The following is a 22,550-nucleotide window of genomic DNA, read 5'->3' on the forward strand; positions in this document are numbered from 1 at the left end:
GATGATCGATCGTCGGAGAATTACAGTGTGATTGAAAGAATTAGAAAGTTAATGGAAGAAAACGAAAATGTATTAAATGATATAGAAACATTGGTTATCGATGAAGACTTGGAACCGGAAAAAGATAGTGATGATTTTGATAATACCGAAAATTATTTAGAAGAGGAACATGTTTCTAAATTAGAATCATCCATAATTGTTTACAACATAGTTGCTTGGATGATAGTTGTTTACAACAAAGCAGCAGTTCAACATAATCAGTTACCCGGAACCTAAGCATTCAGAACGTTATACCCAAGAACAACTACAAAAAACGTACAACTACTGGATTAAAACAGAAGCAATATATGCGAAACGGAGGAAGATCTCGTCAGTGTTCAACATGTACATACAGACTTGCTTAAACTATTAGACTAACCCTCGAAAAATGTAAAATCGATTAGTCCGAATTCCAGAGCTCTAGAACATTTCATTTAATGATTAAACCACCAATATAGAATGCTTCATTTATTTAGTGTACAGTTGAAGTGGTGATATTACCTTTGAACAGCAGAAGGTATTAGGTAGGGGGAAATTATGAAATTAATGTTTCAGTTATAGGTACATATTGAGGTTCCTATCAACAAGTTAGAATCTGAAGTGTTGTGGTTGATGTCGTAACCATTTAACGACATTCAATGTGTTCAACAGCTTGAATGGGCCAGTTTGAAATGATCGTGACGTATTTCGTGTGTCAATCTTTCATTCTGTGTTTTCCTGTAATTGTAGCATAATGGCAAAATTAAAAGACCCTTCTCCGCGTAAACTGGAAATTAATAAAATACTTCTGGTGGAAATAAGATATACACGGCAATACATTGCTAGTAGAGTTGGGTTAAAACAACAATATGTGAGAAGAATCTCTGTTGAAATGAGCAGGAGCCAAACTAGGGTTGGGGAATGTGGGCGGAAACCAAAGCTATCGGTAAGAGGTATCATAAAACTAAAAATATTGCCTCTGGGAAACAAAAGTGTAACTTCTAATAGATTTAAGCATAAAAATGGTTAAGTATGGCGCAGATTTTTGGCCTGAAAGTTTTCAAAGAATTCTTTGTGCCGAGGGAATAAAAGCGCACGGTCAAGAAAGAAAACGAAAATTAGTCTACTCCAATCATGGCAAAGAAGCACTTCGAATGGGTACGGGTTCTAGAATATTGGACTGTTGACCAATGGAGAATAGTGTGTTTCAGTGATGAATCATGTATCTTTGTGTCTGTTGAATGTTCACAATTTGTGCGGCGTTGACCTGGGAGAATTTCAGTGGAATGCTTGTAATAAGCCGTGAAGCATTCTACTTCAATTATGGTCTGTGGTGTGATCTCTGTCTTCGGACCTGGAAGACTGTATATAGTACAGAGGACAATGAAGCACGACCAATACCTAAAAGTTCTTCAAGAAAAACTACTTTCCCAGACTGCACTCTGGTTTGATGACGTACAATTCATCTTTATGAATGGTCGAGTCCCATGCCACCGGGCCAAAGCTGTTACAACATTATTCGAGGACAAAAAAATAAGTGATCTTCCGTGGACAGCTACTAGTCCTGATATACCCGATTGAAAACTTTGGTTCTCCAGCTTGATGATATAAAAGCTAGAGAAGAATCACATTAGAACTAAATTTCCATTGATGAAGGAGATCAACAATCTGTAGTATCACGATGCTGTATTGAAGGCAAAATGTGCTAAAGTCGTACATAGGATGCCGCAAAGGATACAAGACTTAACAAAGAATAAGGAATAGCGTAAGAGATATTATGACAGATAATATTCGTGTCGTACTCTTTGTATGACAGATAATATTCGTGTAAACATTCCATTTCATTTTTTCTTCCCAATTTCATATATACACACTTTATATTAATTATATTTGAATATTATGTACTCATTTGTTCTATTGATATTGAAAAGCATATGCCAGACCCACTAGAATTTAGGGCAGAGTTACAAAGTAGTAACTTGGACTAAGTACGAACGTATTTTTTCATGTAATATTGTAAAAGAGTAAAATATTCAGAAATCGTAAGTTGAGTCTAATAATTTGAACACATCTGTAATTTTGCAAGGTAATTCAAACCCTCTTCCGCATTCGAGCAAAAGTCAAAGAGACATCTGCAACGATAATAAATAATGATGTACTACATATTATTAAGAGTGTGAGAAAGAGTGTCGCTATCATTCATAACCGTGCGCTTCGAATGCAAGCATTGCATGTGATAAGCAAGTCGACCCAAAAACCACCTTAAACTTCAAGACGTCCTAGCCATGGGTAAGGAAATCTAAGAAACGAAACCACATTTTGTCGTGAAAACTTACGCACACTGTCAGCAGGATACGCGCGAAGTGGAAGAAGTGTTTATTGCAAAAACAAATGCATAATAAGTTGCAACGAGCTTCAACCACACCAGGTGTTCAATGCAGATCAAGCTGGTTTGATAAAGAACTTCATCCTTAAAGAACTTCTGCATGAAAGGACACCAAAATAATTAGTGCAAGTCTTTGGTCAGTAGCAGTCAGCACTCGCTTCTACATGATCATCCCGGTCATCTAAACGTACGGGTCTATCCAGCCTCGTATGTTTCTCATGTCTGTAAACCCACCGGCAAATTCCCTAGAAACCTAGTGATCCTCCTAATATAAAATCATATGCCAGAAAGACAACCAAGTTGGACTTGAAAATATTTATGCAAGGTTTTCTCTGGTCAAATATGCCAGAGAAGAATCTCATGCTTTTAGTTGATTCTTGGTAATGCAATAAAGACGACGAATTAATCATCACAACTGCTCCGCATCGTGTTAAGTTCAATAAAGAATTGATACCTTCAAAGTGAACGTATATAATCCAGCCTTAAGATGTTGGATTTTCCAGAAGTTACAAAAATTTTGTACCATTTCCAACAGACACAGTACTACAATATCTAATATCGAGAAAATTTTATCCATCTTCAAGCATTCATGCATTTCTAGTTTAGTGCTCCCTGTTTCCGAAATTATATATGTCAAGCCTTTTTCAAAGCAGGGTGTCTTGACAAGAATTCAGGGCCTTTTCAGTCTCCCACTGAATGATGCTTTGGTGCAACAAGTGTTGACTATCAGCTAAATTATGTACTAATCCTAGTTTCGTAACATATGCACATTGTGTTCTGTCATTTTGCTTACGTCATTCACTCAAAGAAGAACTCCATATGAGCTGCACGAGAGGTTAACATAAGAAGGTATGTCTCTCACTTTTTGTCCTTTGATTTGTATTTATGTACTTTTAGAATTCATGTACTTTTTTTTTTGTTTATAATGTATATTGAAGGTGTTAAGTCTGATGTTACATCCTAATGTCTGTTACATTCTAATAATCATGTACGCGATATCTCGGAGCAACTGGATTCGATTCCGCAAACAATAATAAGATATGACTAGTGATTACAACAATGCTAATTTCGCTAATAAATAGTGTGAAACATCATAGTTATTAACAAAGTCGATATAATGGATCAAAAGTCAAGTGACAGTCCTTTCACCGAAAATACTTTCGATTAAAGATCTTCATTCGCCATAGTGATGAGTAGGGATGAGGGAAACTAAAAATCACCTTCATTTTGTAAATTGTAAGGTAGTGATGCAACACATGTTTCACGACTGTGTTTTGATCAAGAAAGCAATGTTGCTGTATAGTTTCTCATATCACTAACCGTTGATAAACTATAGTCTATTTTATATTTGCTGATTCCAGTGACTGACAATAGGTGCTGACAATCCACGAGCGTTGTAATCATTCTGACGTGTGGAAACTGATCCTCGCGTGAGATGTATGCAAAGTTTAATGCGCTACACCCCAAAAGGGAGCCCATACTCCACAGTGGTCAGGCCACACTCGTCAACGGATTCTGAGAGGCGGGTTCTGTGGATGACAGATATCACAGTCGTCGTCTAAAAACGTCTACAGATAAGACAATCATAGTCACTGTTCTCGAATCCTTCAGCTAAAGCCCCAACGTAACGCATGGCGTTTATGTCAGGAATATGGAGTTCGTCGAACGTCTATTCGCAAGATACTTTCCACTAAGAAGTGACATCCACGCAAAATCCAGCTTCATCAGCATCTAACATAGGGCGACCGTTGGGTACAGTTTACAGAATGTGCAACAGCACAATTATCAACCAATCCAGGTTTCCATGCTGTTCTTATTACAACGCAGAAAGAAACAAACAACACCACCACTACTGGAGTGAAAATAACCCTCATCGGAGTGACACATCAAGGATGGATGGTTGTCAGCAGGTTATGGTATGGTGTGGTACTTTTGGCACGACGGTCATTGGCTCTACGGCACTAACCGTTGATAAATTATCCAACTAAAATCCAACGAACACCTACGGCTGCTGGACGAGAATATCCTGTCATCAGTGCTTTCCGAGGATTTCATATCCAACATTCTTCCAGCGGGATGGAGCCCCTCGTCATTACAGACTTCCAGTAGGGGGAGTAATTGAATCAACAGTAACCTGGGAAGTGACCGGTATCGGTGGAGTAGCCACTACGCTCTACTGATCTCAACTTGTATCTATGGGGTAAACTTTAGTTTATAGTACACTCCTTCAAGATTCAAAATTTACCACATCTCGTACAGCGAATTGAGGATGCATATGCTTCTTTGGGTCCAAAGGAATTGCTGGTTGTCCATGAGGAGTGTAAGAGGAGTGTGGCAAACACCATTGTTGAACAGCGTGTCATTTTGAGCATGGGTTGTGATGATGTCCATAGTGATAAAAGAACCCAAAATTCATCAACAGTTAGAGCTCCTTCGTGGCTAAGCGGGTAGTGTACGCGCCTTTGGCGTGAGAGAACCGTGTTTGATTCCTGGTGGGAGCTCATGTGGTTCGGATTCCACGTTTAACAGTTGATCCACATCTCATATAGCCTCGCTGCTGCACGGGACGTAAAACTCAAAATCAACTCAACTCATCAACAGTTAGAGATATGACAAAACGAACAGCAGCATTTCATTCTCGATCAAAACACAGTTTTAACACGTAGCTCACGATACCCTATAACTTTCAAAAAAAAATACAGATTTCAAAACTGCGGATTTCAAGATAACGTCTTAGAATAGTGATATACGCTGCGCATTCTTTGTTTGCCAATATGTGAAATTACCACCGTTTGCATTGTGAATCTTTCACCATTTATACCATTGAATAACTTATTTGATTTATTTGTATAATATAGCTTAGCCCTTCTCACAGTAAGTTTGACTCCCTCCTCGAACGTTTCTTATGGGGCACAAACACATATTTTCACACCCTCTATCAGGCGAATTATGACTCAGCCCGCAACTAGATTCATCCATTTGGACCCTTTACTTATTAGTGAGTATGTCGTAGAAAGTTTACAATGTTAAGGTGTTCTGAAATTTTTAGAGGTAACATTCTTTGCCGATGGAATAGCGTACTACGATAGTAATTGAGTAATTTATTAATAACATAGCGGCAATTCTTATGTCGTTACAATTGTGATGTTTACAAGTACACTAAATGTAACTCTTAATAGCCTTCGATTACATGGAAAGAACGATTTGTATTCAAATTATAAATACACATAGATACACGATCTTATATGTGAAGAACACATAAAACATATCTGAATTGTATATATCTGAACAAATCATTAACTCAGACAAATATTGTTACTATAGTTATTTTTGTAACGACTAGAGTAAATTTGTATCTTATGATTTATGATAATGCGGTTTATGGTTTATGACGATTAATATTTTATGATTTATTCATGTATTTTCATCAATTGGTACTTAAATACTCACTGAGATAAACTGTCTTCTTTTTCAGGAAATTTCAAGACATTTTCAAAAACTGCTCTTGCAGTGAGTATGTAATCGAGTGTTCGACACTATTCGCAAAAGTAACACTTCATGATGAAATTTGTTTTCTGATTAATTCAATGCAATTAAGGTATTTCCACTTCTATTTTGCAATAATTATAATGATGTAATAAAGCTACGTATATTGTTATATTGTTATTTCCTTGAAACATAGTCTCTTTATATCTATCTATCTATCTATCTATCTATCTATCTATCTATCTATCTATCTATCTATCTATCTATCTATCTATCTATCTATCTATCTATCTATCTATCTATCTATCTATATCTATCTATCTATCTATATCTATCTATCTATCTAGATAGATAGATAGATAGATAGATAGATAGATAGATAGATAGATAGATAGATAGATAGATAGATAGATAGATAGATAGATAGATAGATAGATAGATAGATAGTACATAGATAGATATCAGACTTCTAGTTAGATCGCATAAATTATATTGTGCTGTATATTATTATAAAATTCCATATTCATACAGCCATTCTTGGAAGTTATTTATGACGTGGTAAACGTCTGTAGACAACTTTCCCTTCATGTTTTCTTTTTACTATGTAAATTCAATCTAGAACACATGTTTTCGTAATGCTTATAATTATAGTAAAAGCCAAATGTCTGACTCTTTTTTGTGAAGCCATGAAACAATATTAGGCCTCTTTCGTTCATGACCTAAGGAAACACATTTTGTATGTTAAACTAGATAACGAAAGTAATTCTTTGATTTAGTCATTTAATAAGGAAATTCTAGTTCCGAAGCGAAAACTCTGAAAAGGTGCTTCAAGAAAGTATCTGAAAGAAAAACTTTTTGGTTAGATTTTCAGTAGTATTGCGCTTATATTATTTAACATCTAGCGCTTCCACTAAGCATATTTAGAATAAATAAAGAAATAGCACTGAAGGATATTATGAAGAAAATGAAAACAATCATCATACTTGGCGTTTCTATCTAGTTACAGAATAGATTCATTTCCTCCTCTCAGAGAAAACCACTTCCATAATGATTTCAACTGAAGCTAATTTATCATTTTCTTGCGCTACTTAATCTGCTACAAGCTGATGGAAAATCCTCATCGAGTACCCCACTCATAAACAGTATCCCTCTGTTTTCTTCATTTACAAGACATATTAAGTAATCCTCGCTATATTTTACTTTTTTATTAACTTCTATTAGTAGACTTGTATCTGAGTTATTCACTGGACGCCGTTTGAAAACAACGCTATGGCGCTCTACTAATACAGGTACAATTTGTCCTGCTTACGTCATGATTTCTTATGCTCCTTGAAGTAAACTACAAAACACTGAAATTATTACAATACAGAATATTCATGGATTTATATTTTAAATGATTGAACCTAGGTATTGAACTTGCATGGCAAATTTAAACATATCACCAAATATTACCAGAAATGACCAATGCATATTTCCTTTCTGACGGAGGGTTGCAATTTAAAGACTCCATAGTATAGAACTAGTCTTTAATATACAACAAACAAAGAAGTCAACGAAAAATCTTCTTTACGGAGATACAACGCTTTAAACAATGCAAACATTCACTACTTACGCCACGGTAACAAAAATCAAGTGTTTTAGAGTGTTGGCATATCTGGTATCCCTCTCTTAGCCATATTGAAAGATCAGGGAATATCCCCATATTGCAGTTTCTTATTAACTTCAAATAACGCCAGTAGAATAGTGAAGGAGAAAGTGACAAAATATGTAGAAGACACATTATATCAAAGTAACTTGTTAATAGGACATATTCGTATAGTTTGGAAAATATTAAAGGTCATATGTATTGTTCTATCATTATTAATTTGATATACCGGGTGGCCAATTTTAACCATTCCATGAACATATCTCGAAAAACGTTAAACATAAATGAACCGAACAAAAACTCAAATAAGAAATGCCATGGGCATGTCAAACGGTATTGGCGCGGTGTCCCCAGGCTGCCCTTCATGACGACCAAGGAACCAATTTTAAAATGTTGAATGGAAACATGTATCGAGTGATACCTCGCACGATAGATCTTCAAGCACTGAACAGAGTTGTGGCAAAATAATTTTTATATTGTTCACCGTTTTCAAAATGATCGCCAAACCATGGCGTCTGTATAAGATATATCTTCCAGTATCACTAATATGAGAACGGTTGGAGGTGAATGAACTGATTACAAAGTAAAACAGGAAAATATCATGGGGTACGTCGAATGATGTAGCAGTGCCCCCCAGGATCACTCTTCATTGGGATCTAGTACCCAAATTTAAAATGTTAAATTGAAACATGTGGCAAGTGATATCTCGTTAAATAGATCTTCAAACACTAAACAGTGTTGTGGCAAGAGATTTTTCATATAGGTCACCGTTCCCAAAATGGCCGCGAAAACATAGTATCTGTATCAAATAAAATGTCGGGTGAAACTAACATGAAAAATATTGGAGATAAATGAACAATAAAACTCGTATAGGAAATCACAGAGGGTATTTATTATTCCACGGCTCGAGAATCAACTGCAATGCAAAGCAAAGGTTTTAATCATACATTTTTTTAACCTTGCAAACATTTGGCCCGCCACCTTCGCCCCTGATCATTTAATGAAATTCGAACAAGATGTTTGGGAGGCATCTGCGTCAGTATGTACCGTCTCGTTAGTGAGTATTACAAATCAAACTTACTGCTAAAAGTTACTAGGAATGTAACTGTGGACAACACCTTAATAAATCTCATATTCTATATCCTGAATTTCCCTCACAGCTAGTTTGGAATAGGTTGAAAATGGGCATGCATCCTGCTCTTCCCATTATAACTAAAATTGTCTTTGTCTTCTTTTCCACTAGGGGAATATCGGGAAGACACCTTCCGTACTGCGTTGACTTTCTAGATCTTTGCCCACTAATCCGTAATCTGCGCATTAGACAATTGCACGTTTTAAAATAAAGTCATATCACGACTATTCTCGTTCAAGCTTCGTGAGTTCATTCGTGTGGTGAGGGGAGTCACGAACAAAAACGCTCTCGACCCGGACGGGAGAGCTCTTTAGACTCAGAGGAAAAAAGCTCTGGACATGACATGCAAGAGAATACAGAAGGAAAACAATCGATCTAATATCGTGCAGACGACGATTGAACAAAACCAACGTTTGCACACATTGTTCCAAACACTCCATTGTTCGAAATTTTATATCGCATTTCAGTTTATTCACTTTTGCATGAAATCATTGCCTGCAGTAAAAGTTGAACGTATTCGTTAACACAAGTTTTACCTATTTTTTTCTTATTACGGAGTTATTTATCTCTTATAGAACACATTTCAAATAATTATATTGCGTATTTTCAATTCGAAAAACCTAGGGTTCTCTTTTTAAATTTCACCGTTCCTTCCCGCTTCATCCACGTACGGAGGGAGGTTGCAGCGATAATATTCTAAGAATTAGACTTCCTCCTTTGCATTATGGCACTTTTACTCCATGACCTTTAACTCTGTTGTAACATTCTCGAGCAGTGGAAAAATATATATCCTCTGTGATTTCCAATTCTATTTTCTTTTATGTTCATTTATCTTAAACGGTTTTCATTCTAAGTGAACTGGAAGTTTTGTCTGATAGAGGTACCAAGTTTTGGCGGTCATTTTGAAAACAGTGTCCCATATAAACAATCTCTTGCCACAGCGCTTTTTAGTTTTATGGATCTATCGAGCGAGGTACACCTTGTCCCAAGTTTTCATTTAAAAGTTTGAAGTTGGGCCCTGGGTTCCCATAAAGGGCTGCCCTAAAAGTACCGCGACAACACCACTCGATGTGTCACATGGCATTTCCCTTTTGAGTTTCTTTTCATTGTTTTTATTTCAATCGTTTTCATATCAGTGGTTGTGAACATTTCTTCTGATATAGGCACCATATCCTGGCGGTCATTCTCAATACGCTGACCGATATGAAAAATCTTTAGTGACAACGCTTTTAAGATTGAAAGTTGTATTGAACGATATACCAGTTGACTCATGTTTCCAATTGACAATTTTGAAGTTGGGCCCTTGACCCCATGAAGGGTGGCCCTGTGAGTCCGTGCTTCATCATTCGACGTGCTCTATGTCATTTTCCTGTTTACTTTTTATTCTGTTCATTTATATCCAATCATTTTCATATCAGAGGTACTAGACGTTTTAACTCATACAGCCATCTTGTGTTGCCGGCCATTTTGAATACGGCGAAAGATATGAAAAATCTTTTGCCACAACTCTGTTTAGTGTTTGAATATCTACCGAAGAAGATATCACTTGATACAGGTCCCATTTAAAATTTTAGAATCATAGGGAAACTGTGACAACAACATTCGATCTGTCCTATGCATTTCCTATTTGTATCTTTGTTTCTTTCAATTATGTTCTACTGTTTAGAAGATATTACCCTGTATACATGAGGAGGATAATCTTATTACAGTATTACCCCGAAAGCATTAGGAGCCGAAATACTATATCAGTTCATATGAACTCAAGCACAGATTGAGAATATCTAAAACACCATATTATAGCTTTTCTCTATTTTGAAGATTAGTCGTGAAATTCCTTGCTATTATGTTATGGTTACAAACAATAACTGTCTTCAGCAAAAGGTTTTTAATGTCTTTAAAAAATCCGTATCCTACTACATCTTTAATTTGTTTCTGCCATTTACTTTGCTTATTAACAATTGGTCATCTCACCATTCTATAACTATTGCTATCTTAAGGATATAACAACCGTATTATACAGCGCTTTACTTTTGTCTTTATTTCTACAAGAGAAATGATTTTCTTGTCGCCGCGGTGGTTTAAGGATAAAGAAAACTGTAGCAAATCCAGACAGATAGATGGTTAGGGTGTTGAAAGATCATCATAAATAATATGAATGCTCGAAATCTTTTCTACTTACCTAGGCGCAGTCAATCAAGCACAAGCAAAATAATAATACCATTTCATACATGTGTACATAATTTTATTCTGTGTTAAAATTATTTAGGCATCATACTCATATTTCGAATAGCCTTGACTATCCAGCTCCCGGCGTTTTTGGAGCCCGAACAAGAGGAATATTAACAGAAATGTATTACGTATTACATGTGTTGTTACTAAAAAGGAGCAAACTTTTTGGCGATTGTGATTGGCTGATAGAGGCCAGGTGAATTTAGGACCCGTCCACGAGGGAAATTCAAATTTTTGGTCACGTGGTATGACGTCATGAGTCAACCTGAGGAGAAATCTATCACTCTGGATGTTTGAAATTCATTACCTTTTACGAGTAAGATGAGTGCTTTGGTTCCAAGATTCTGAATGGCTGATAGAGGTCACGTGATCTTACGCACTGGGATTTTTGAAATTAATTCCTTTTACGGTTATCCTCTATGACGAGTACTTTGATACAACGATTCTGATTGGCTGATAGAGGTTACATGTTCTTAAGCCTCAGCCAACGTGGGAAATTCAAATTCCCCGATCATGTAGTGTGACGTCATGAGTCACCCTTCTGCGGAAACCACTCACTCTCTTTTATGCCTCGGATTTTAGAAATCCGTTCTCTTTTATGGCTACTCTTTTTGGTACTATGATGGTGTACTGAAGTTCACCTTAAATATTAGGGTTTCATTTTTTGGGTAAGATGGTTACCCTCTTTCTTACCTTGCTGGAGAAGGAGCCCATAATATATGTTCACGTGTGGAGATTAAGTACAGAATCTTGTTCTTGAATTAGAGTATCCTGAAAGGATACGTTCATTCTCTATCAATAATGAAAGAGTGAGCTATATTTGCCGTTTGTCGATTACCTAAAGAGATGACCTTTAGCTCAAATGTGATTGGTTCATTGTTAGAACTCTTACAAAACATTGTGGTAAGTATTGAGCGATTTTATAAACGCTCAGCGTTTTATTGCTCAGTAAGCGCTTCATTGATGGAAACAGTTTTGCCACATTTTTTAAATCTAAACTACTTTGATTCTTTACGAAACGGCTCCGCTGAGTGCAAGAATTTTCAAACTAAAAATTTACAAAACTAATTCTTTTCTCGCCAAAAAATGAAACTAAAATTATCAAGACCAATTTTTTAATCAAAAAAATAATAAAATTTCAAAACCAAACTTTTTCGAATAAAAAATAAAAGCAAAAGAAATTTCAAAACCAATTTTTCGAGCAAAATTTCCAAACTAAAATTTATCAAACTAAAACATTTCGAACTAAAAGATTTAAATCAAATTTTGGAAATGTAAACTTTTTAAATCAAATCTTTCTCGAACTTAAAAATTTAAAATTCAAGATTTTCGAACTAAAAAATTTAAATCCAAATTTTAAAAGTGTAAACCAAGTTTGTGAAAACCTTAAAAGAAAAATGCTAACATTGTTTCTGCAGGAATCGAACTCAGGTCTTTCAAACCCAATTCGTGTATGCTAACCACTTAGCTATGAATGAGCACAGTTTTAATCGTAATTGTTTGGTTTCGAACTATGGTCGATAGTATGTCCGTGAAAGGATATATTAACTTTAAGATGGGTAAAAGAAAATAAATCTAGGAGTGTAACGTTTCCGTTCGTGGATTAAAATACAATGCCGAAAGATTTATTTGTGCGTTGAAGTATAATCACACATGGTTTAAATGCAAACGTAGCAGATGTTGTTTAGTCTTACTTTTTGTTTTACTACAAACGTGTCGGCATAATTCATGGAAAAGCAAATATTGGCATTCTCTTACTGAGTATAAGGTAATTGAAATAATGCAATTTACGAAAGGGAGTAAAATTATCCAGACACAAAGAATTTGGGATGATGTGCCTGGATATTAGATAGTGTAATAGTCAGAATTGCGATATAGATGGTGTAATATATCGACAATAAAATGATTTCATAACTATTGAGAAACGTGAATTACGTCACGGCCTTTTGTTACACATACTTTTGATTCATGATTTTGATTCGTGATTCATGATGGTCTCAATATTGAAAGCTGTGCTTTAATTGGTTCGTAGTGACGTCATTTATGAATTTCTTCGTTTCTGATCGGATGATAGTGATGTCACTTCAAAGTGATCACGTTTCTGTCCTAAATAAAATTCCATTTTGTGTTCTTCAAATCATACACCGTTCTCAACTATCAAGTGAAGAAGGTGTTCTTTTTACAACAATGTCTTTATTTCAAACTTTACTTCGGCGAGTTTTCGTTCATTGAATTTGAGATAAGTAAATAATTCACATTTGAGATTTTATCCTCACACAAGATTTGAGAACCATTATTATTTAATATCCGTGGAGTCATAACTTACGCAAGAGGATAAAATTGTTATCACTAACACACTGTTTTACTTTTGGCACGAAATATTTAATCTTTGAGGGAAAATGAATGATCATAGAGGAATATGTGGAATGGGAAAGCAGAAAATCCCCGAATAAACTCACGTTTACTGGGTCAGAAATCGAATCAGGAACCGCACACATTAGAAGAAAGCGCTTTAACTGTTCTCTAAACTAAGGACGAGAAACGTTATGGTTTGTTAATATTGGTTTAACGTCCCTTCAGTAGTGAGGCTAGGAATATAGCTTAATGTTGAATTTGAGCACCCGGAATTCAACCATGGCTAGAGATGTGTAGGCTAGCAACTTGGAAAGAATGCATTCCAAAATTTCGAAAAGTACGCATGAGAATAATATTGTTTCATTAACGAAAAGGTTTGACATCGCCCCGACGTGGAAAGAAAACCCACCGATGATTGTACACTCCACATCAAAAAATTGCGACAGCTAACGCCGTGCAGCTAGGTCAACCAATATACACCTTATTATCCCATAATCGTGTCTGGTAAAGATACCTCCTCTCTGTCCTTCTTTCTTCCCTACCATACTAAAATTAGCTAACACCATGAACGCCATTCTAATTTCAAACTACACATGTATTAATATCGACAAAATGAACTAACAAAACCGAGATGAAACAAGATTCATATGTTAATTTAGGGAGAAACTGAAACACACACAATGAAAAATTGAAACCAATGGATGTCTATTACACAGAGGTTCAGAAATGAGGTAGAGAGAGGGAGAGATTGAGAGAGAGGGAGGAAGAGAAAAAAAAGAATTAAAAGAAAAGCAGAACAGATAAAATGTGGAATTTTAAGCTTACTAAGAAAGAAAACCTAACATTATAAAGTTCCGTAACCAGAAATCCAACAGTATTATAGAAATAATGTTTGTTTTTATATATTTTTCAGGACTATTCGAATACATAGAGGATGCTTGAAACATTCATATTAAGTCACTTTTATAAAGGATAGCATACTCCATTTGCAATAGAACTGTATATCTCACAGATACATCCAAGATAATGTCAAAAGTTTAACATGCTTTGCTTCGGTAGTAAATTCGTGGTTCCGCTCGTGGTTCGGTTGTAAATTCGGTAGTGTTCATTGGACGTACTGATGGAAATTACATTCTAATAAACCCAATAGGTAGCAAAGGTCATATCTTCCATTCCTGATTACTAATGCAAAATGAACAAAAAAAGAAGAAAGAAACGAAAAGAAAAAGAAAGAAAGAAAGAAAGAAAGATAAAATTGAATGTGTGCTATTTTACTGGTACATTTTTTATCAGAAATATCCATTATTAAAAGTCCAAATCATATCATAATAAAAAGTTACATATGTTCAAATGGAAAATTGGATGTCCCTTATAGATGTAGCAGACCTTGCATGTTTCAAATGTCAACGTAAATAAATCACATTGAATTATAAGATGGAAAAAAGTTTGTGTCGAACTAGTATAATAAAATTTTGTTTTCAAATAAGCAAAGTGGTTGCCATTTTCTACTCTTTTCCGAAGATTTATCGGTTCCCAACATCCAGCATTTCTTTCATCTCTTGCGAATATAACGTTGTAATTTGCACAGATAGAATGAACACGCTAGAGTTCAAGCGGATCGTAGTGTCAGTCGGATGATGTTGGATAGGTTTCGAACCACCACAGGGTTGAGGATCCAAACCCGACCCGGTAATTCGAATGAGAATCGGTACCCAAATGATAAAAAAAGATATTTTACATATGCAGTTGCGTTTAAACAGTATTTCTTTCAGAGATGACTAGGACTGGAAATCTTATGCCCAGAGCACGAAAACTCGACGCTAAAGTTACCAGTTAATTACGTTTTCCAGACCAGGTCTATCCGTCTCTTGCTCCGTTTTAACTTTGGAACTTGCACACGCACACGTGAGAGAGAGGAGGGGCATATGCAAGATGCAACGATAGGATAGGGAAACGTCAAGAAAGAGAGGGTGCGAATATAAATATGAAATATACTTATCATTACAGTGTATGATAAAAAAACGCACACACTGTTTATTCGAATTCTCGCCAGTGATGCTTTGTAAGTTCTCCAACAGAAGATAAATCTCTGTTCCCAGCCATTATTTTATGCGAAAATGTTATCCTACCTGACGAGGAATCGAACGCAGATTTAGTGCTTGGAAACCTGGTACTTTACCACTACAACACCGATTGCTTTACCCAAACCCTGTTCAAAAAATGCTGTAATATTTCTTTCCGAGAACGATAACACGAAAAGTGTTTACTGCAGATCATTGAAGTGTTTCGAATATCCTGGTAAATCTCTTGCCCTTTCCCAACCAACATTCGTAAGTTGACTCTATCATGATAAAGATGTTTGCTAACACATTCTCAAGCATTGCATGTCGAATATGAGAAATCGATTGTAAAGCGATTTTACTATCACTTTGTAAAAAATGCAAGTTTGGCACGAACAGGACTCGAACCTATGCTGGACAGCTGTATTAGCCGAAATCCCATTACATTACCGCTACACTATGAGTTTTATTATTTCCATACAGAAATTACAAGCTGAGCACACAACCACAGGAGCCAAACATGATTAAGTATAAAAGGAGGCTGTAGCTTGTTTACTATATTACATCATAACACATATACTATTCATCACAAAAGAAAAAATAAATAAATAAATAAATAAATAAATAAATAAATAATAATAATAATAATAATAATAATAATAATAAAAGAAAAAAGGGGAAAATCGTACTAAAGGAGACGGAAGCCTGTTTACTGTATTACATAAGAATACTTGTACTAAACATTACAATAAAATATCTTCTGATATTTAAAAAAAAAACTATTCCGAAAGAGAGGGATGTGCGTTATTGCAAAACCACTTCCAAAAACCGGCTAAAAAGTTGCCGGTCCCTGTCTGGGGTGTACAACTTTCGACGTGTACGTTTCAAAAATTCAAAATACGTGCGTGCGTCTAACAAGGTTGTGAAGCGCTGAAAATATAGGAGAGTGCTGGCAACAAGAAACAGCACCGCTCGATGTTTAGTGGGAGGATAAAAATGAAAATCTGGGAATAACATAAATTGCACCGTGAAATATGAAGGCGGGCGACGGGTAATGCGTCCCAACACCTCCTGCATGGTGTGCCAAATCAATGGCGAGCCAACACATGGTGTATATCGATGGGCTAATGTGTCCTCTTGCTGACAGTGCTCACACAAAGCATCTGGGGCTCGTTGAATCTCATAAAGAAGCGCCCGTGTCGGGAAAAGTTGATGTACTACCTGAAACCACAAAACCTGCATGTACTCAGGTATGACAGGGTTTGAGATATTGGACCACACCTGCGGCCAATCTACGTGTGGATACTTTTGAGGTACGCGTAAAGTAGTGTGAGAGAAAGAGTGCGCGTTGAGTGTCCTATATAACGATCGCGCATTGTGTTGTTGAGGGTGGGGAACCATCCCGGAATAATTCCAATATCGGATAAACGTTTTGATATAGCCCGGGCACTGATCAACGAATTGAATATAAGGAGGGTTTTGCGGTTGACTATAATCCTTCCAGAAACAACTTACCCAATGGTTAGTGATAGAACTGTGTGATGAGAGCGCTGCATAAGTGTCAGCCATAAACAACGTTTGACATTTGATACGAATATTGACTAAGCCCAGCCCACCAGCGGAACGAGGCAGATAAAGGGCTCGACGGGGAATGCGAAAATAAAGACCTCGCCAAATATGCCATAGGAATAAGGATTCAAATCGTTTGGCATAAATTTCTGGGAATGGAAACACACGCGCTCTGTACCACAGTTTAGACACAACAAAAATATTGATAAAATGAATACGGTGAAGTAAATTAAGCCTACGGAAGCGCTGTGAATAGAACAACTGACGAATTTGCGTTAAAAGGGGAGCCCATACTTCATCATAGTTGGGAGTTGGGTTAGACGTGAAGGGGATGCCTAAAATAGTGAGTGAGGTGACATGCGGTAAGGCAGGAGAAACTGAAGGGTCCTCTGGGAGCTGAAAACCGTTAAAGGACAACACCTGGGTTTTGTTATCGTTATACTGCAAACCCGAGCATCGGGAAAAACGTGTCAGGACAGGAAACACGCCCTGTAGTGAGACAGGATCAACTCGTTTTATGGTCAAATCGTCAGCATACCCAAAAATGTTTTGACTGCGGAACAGGGAGGGTCCATTCGAAGACAAAATGGCCAAACGATGAAGAAGTGGGTCTAAAACCATAGCAAAAAGAACGGTGCTAAGACAGCACCCTTGGCGTAGTCCGCGTCGTAAAGGGATGGTTGGGGATAGATGTCCATTTATTTGTAAGCGGAACTGAGCTTTAGCATATAGATTATGAATCACCCGGCGAAAAACAGTGGGAAAACCCCAAGATTCAAGCGTCTGATGGAGAAACTGATGGTCTACTGAATCATAAGCTTTGGCTAAATCCACTGCGAGTGCGAAAGCAGGAACATGACGAAGGTGATAATACGCAAATAGGTCCCGCAGGGAGGGGAGCGTGTATTGGATGTTATGCGAGTCATGCAGCGCAGCTTGAAACGGTCTAATGTATTTCCGAATAATGGGACGAAGTCTGGCAGCGAGAAGTTTTGTAAATAATTTAAGATCCACTGGTAATAAGGACAGCGGCCTATAATCGGTCACGACTCGCGCTTTGGAGGACTTTGGTAGGAGAACCACAATAGCTACGTTGTGAAAAAAGGGCTCCCCAGATAACCATGCGTTAAACAGGGAAACCAGTGTACGCCTAAGAAAAGACCAGTAACGCTTATAAAAAGCAAAGCTCAGACCGTCAATCCCAGGGGAGCTACGGCCTTTGGTTCCCCGTAGAAGAGAAAAAATTTCATCCGCAGTGATAGGACGTGTTAAGGCATGAGAATCAGTCTCTGTGAACTTGTGAGGCAGAGCAGACAAGAATTCTGGGGTGGTAGAGGGGTCCGGAGTCTGCACACTTGTAAAAGCTGTATAATGCCTTGTGAATTCTTGAAGTATTTGTAGCGAGTCAGAAACTACTATTCCACCTGCCGTTGTGAGGGAGTCAATGTACGTAGCTTTCCGCTTCCGAAACAGAAGATGGAAGCAGTTTCTTCTGGGAAGCAATGATAAAAATCCTCGGAGAAATAGGCTTGTATTGATGCATGTGAATCTAGTTGACGCAACCTACTCTTAAGTTCCTGAATTTGGATCCTGTTGGCCAAGGTTGGGGGGATGTCCACAACTCGCTGAGAGCACGATGGAAAAATTCTGAAAGCGTACGGTCCTGTTGTTGTGCCAATTTACCGCGCCATTGGAAAAAACTGCGAATTTTAGGTTTACCGTATACTTGCCACCATGTATCAACATTGGGGAAATGTCGTTGCATCTTACACCAATACTCAAAGCGCGTCGTAAATTCATCTATCACGTCCTCACGAGACAAAAGGGTATTGTTAATCTTCCAATACGATGGACCGCGTCCAGCGGGAAGAGAAAAAGGAAGCTTAAAAGCTACTTCAACCGCAGCATGATTTGACAAAGGGGGCAAGAGGGTTAAAACGTGAAGCACTGCCTTGCATAAAGGATCTGTGACATATACCCTATCTAGGCGGCTCTGAGTTGACAAACAGCGAAATGTCATCACATGCGGTGAGTTAGAAACAAAAAGAGCATCATGTAGCTTCATGGCACGCACAAGCTCAACTAGTGCTGGGCAGGGAGGTGAGAGGGTGAGGGAGTCCCTGGGATCTATCACCGCATTAAAGTCGCCCAACATTATACATTGATCGACACCAGGAGGAACCATAGATGGTATAGTCGTTGCAAAAAACTCATCCCTCTCTTTAATTTTAAGAAATCCAGAATAAGCATACAATAGGATAATGCATATGCCTGAGATATAACATCTAATTGCTCTACCATCAGGTGATAGCATGACACGATTATAAACCAAACCTGTTCTTACAAGTATCGCGACTCCTGTGGTGTTATGACAGTTAATTATAGCGTTATAATCAGGGAGAAAATCGAAAGAATGAAAAGTCAATTCAGTGAGACAACATACATCAGGACGGCGACGCTCGATAAACTGATTTAACGACGTTAGATTCGGTGCAGAGCTAACCCTATTTATATTAAGAGTTAAAAGAGTGAAAGCATTTAACATGGGCATGCTCCGAGACACTATGAAAACACACACATTACAGTACTTACTTGAAAAATCCGTAGAAATATTGGTAGATAAGACCACAGCAAAACTATTATTCTAACACACTTGATAACAACAAACGAGGAAAAATAGAGAAAACAAAAAAACACGCATAACATGCGAATATGTATCGACACAAAAACGCAGCTGTTATCGTATCGTGACAAGAAGGCAAACAAACAACACTCACTATAACTCAGAATCGGACGTGGAACGAAATTGTGGGGGAGGTTCTCGGGAACTTGGCTGTTTGGCTCGTGGTGGAACACACTGGGAAACAGGTTGTTCATTCTTTTTATTTGCTGACCTTGAAACTCGGCGGCGTTTTTGTTGAGAGAGAGAATCAGACTCCTCGGAATTAGCACTCTGGGAAAAAGTAGGAAGAATAAAAGCTTCATTACCACTTGTCATAGACTCTGCTGAAATTGTTGTAATATTCTGATTTGTAAATTGCACTGACATCTTCGAAACTTCCAGTGGCGGATCGGTAGGTTCCTGCGGGGGCGCAGGGAGTGTGGGCTCCTCCATCTCGGGCTGCAATGATTTGTATGACGTAGAATCATCTGATCGGCGAGGTATCTCAGGAAAGTCATCAACATCAAGGATAGGTTTATCCTGCGCGGGGCCGGGCGGGAGGTCTGAGGGGGCCCCCGACACGCGGTCCACAAAATCTAAGGAAGAAGCAGGACGCTGCACTTTCCCTATTTCCGTCATCTGAACTGATACAGCGTTAGGTTTCACACCTTGTGCAACTGTTTTTTTCTTGACTGGGCAGCAAGATACGGTGTGGGAAAAACTCTGGCAAAAAAACCAGGTAATGGGTTGTCCCTCATACGAGACACTCACTTTGTAGCCCTGTACGATGACACGGGAAGGGATGTGTTTCGTCAGTTCCATGTGTATGATTCTAACACCACTGTCAATTCCAGTGGGAAATGGGGCAGTCCAATATTGCGTTTCCACTTTACGCACGGTACCATAGGCCCGAAAATGGTCCTCTAACACTGTGAGGGACACTTCTAGTGGAAAATCATAAACACGAACCATTTTCACTGGGTCTTCTGCTGGGATGATGCGCACTAGGCTTGTGTTGCCGTCAGAATGCTTAAATGGCACTGTGTCCGGTACTGTCAATGAAAATTGATCATAAGCCGCAATAGATTTAAATTTGATATAAATACTATAAGACTCTTCGTGGAGCTGTAATGCACAAATTTTCTCAAAAATACCTGGAAAATTATCAGTCAACCATTGGTAGACAAGGCTCGAATGGGGTCGAGAACTCCGGTATCGCTTATCAAAAATAAGCTTGTATTGCAATTCCTTCTTATAAGGCATCGCACTAGAATATGAACACAACTTAAACGAACTTCACTGTAGGAAAATAACACCAATCAGCCGAAATAGGCCTCAATTATCGTCGATGAACAGTTCACAACAGGTGTGGATAAAGCAAATAGTCACTTCCGGTTCTGCTGCGATCTGCACTGCTCGAAGGCTCGAGCGAAACTGCACTATCATGTCACCTGAAACAAGAGGCCAAATATTACTTACTTTAGCCTTGATCATTGAAACGATCAAGCTTCTCCCTGTAAGGTTATTTGCACCTGAGTGCACAAAGAAATTCATTTATTTGACGACCTAGAGAGGAATTAATGCCCACTAATAAATAAAACCACATTCAATCCAGGAAAAAATATAGAAATAATAACACATTATGCAGTAATTTCGCCGTGCAAATTCAAAGTACGCGAATAATAATAATAATAATAATAATAATAATAATAATAATAATAATAATACTGATAATGATAATAATAATATTTATTACAAAGCTAAAGTGACTGTGATTTACAGTCTCTTGAACCACCCGACCGATCTCTATCAAATATTCAACATTGATAATGTTCGGACCTGGCAGTATTTTTATCTATTCGTTTTGATGTGTTACTTAGGAGAGGGGGAGGATGGAAAATATAAAAAATAAAGAAAACTTAAGAAGTCTTGAATCAAACGACCAATGTGGATGGAATTTTCAACATAGATTACTTTTGTGCATGGAATTCTTTTAATTGTTTCACTCTGATGGTGGAATGTAGGGAAGGGGGAGGACGGGGAGGAAAAAGAGTACATCAATATTTGGTTTAAAAGTTTTTTTTACACTATACAGATTTTCTTTTTACAATTACATATGTGTAACGTTGATGTTTGAGGGTTCTCTTAGACTTTCAAACTCATCATTCTAAAGTTAAGGGGAAAATGCTTACGCATATTCTTTCTCATCTCAATATTTCATTTTTTCTTGCAGTGTTTTTTATCAGTATAGGGTCGTGGGTCAGTTACATACTGATGTAATATATATCACTTGGTCGCGATTTTGATTCCCAGTATGACAGCCGAAAAACACTCACTTCGGCGACGGAATTATTTAAGACATCGTATCCGGAAAACAAACTTTGATTTCTAGTACGCGTATTTCAGCTGTGGGACTCGAGCACTCAGGGAATCAAACTCAGTGCCTATACATGAATCGTTTGATTACGAATTTAAAGTAAGCGTCATGATTTCCTGTTTATCACGAGGTCAGTTGATTAAGAGTTTTTTTCTCCTTTTTCGTAGAAAAACTTCCAATTAACGCTGTTCAATTCCTTTTCACCTTTATATATTTTAGCGTAATTTTACCTGTTCGTTTTTTCCTTTTTTACCATTGCTGAATCGGGTTTCACTGTTCGCACAGAAGTCACCCATCATTACATAAGATTTAATATTGAGGGAAGGATGATGGAAATCCAATGTAACGCACCACCTGCAGGAACCGATATTATTCAATACGTATAGTCATCAGATAAAAAGAGTTCGCATATACTGTAACTTCCACAATTTCATTAATAACTCAGTTTTCTTAGTGTACTATCGCTTCTTTGTGCTTACCTTTAGAACGCAGTGTAGTAATGAATAATTATTTATGATGTTTGAGAAAAAATAAAGCAAAATAAGAAAATGATCAGCAAAAATCTTTGATTATTATGACACTTTAGTCTGTCAGATAATTACGCTAAAAATATTCCAAGGAAAATTACAGT

This window comes from Thermobia domestica, chromosome 7, assembly GCF_964235325.1.
Source record: "Thermobia domestica chromosome 7, izTheDome1.hap1.1, whole genome shotgun sequence".
In the NCBI taxonomy this organism is placed as follows: Eukaryota; Metazoa; Arthropoda; class Insecta; order Zygentoma; family Lepismatidae; genus Thermobia; species Thermobia domestica.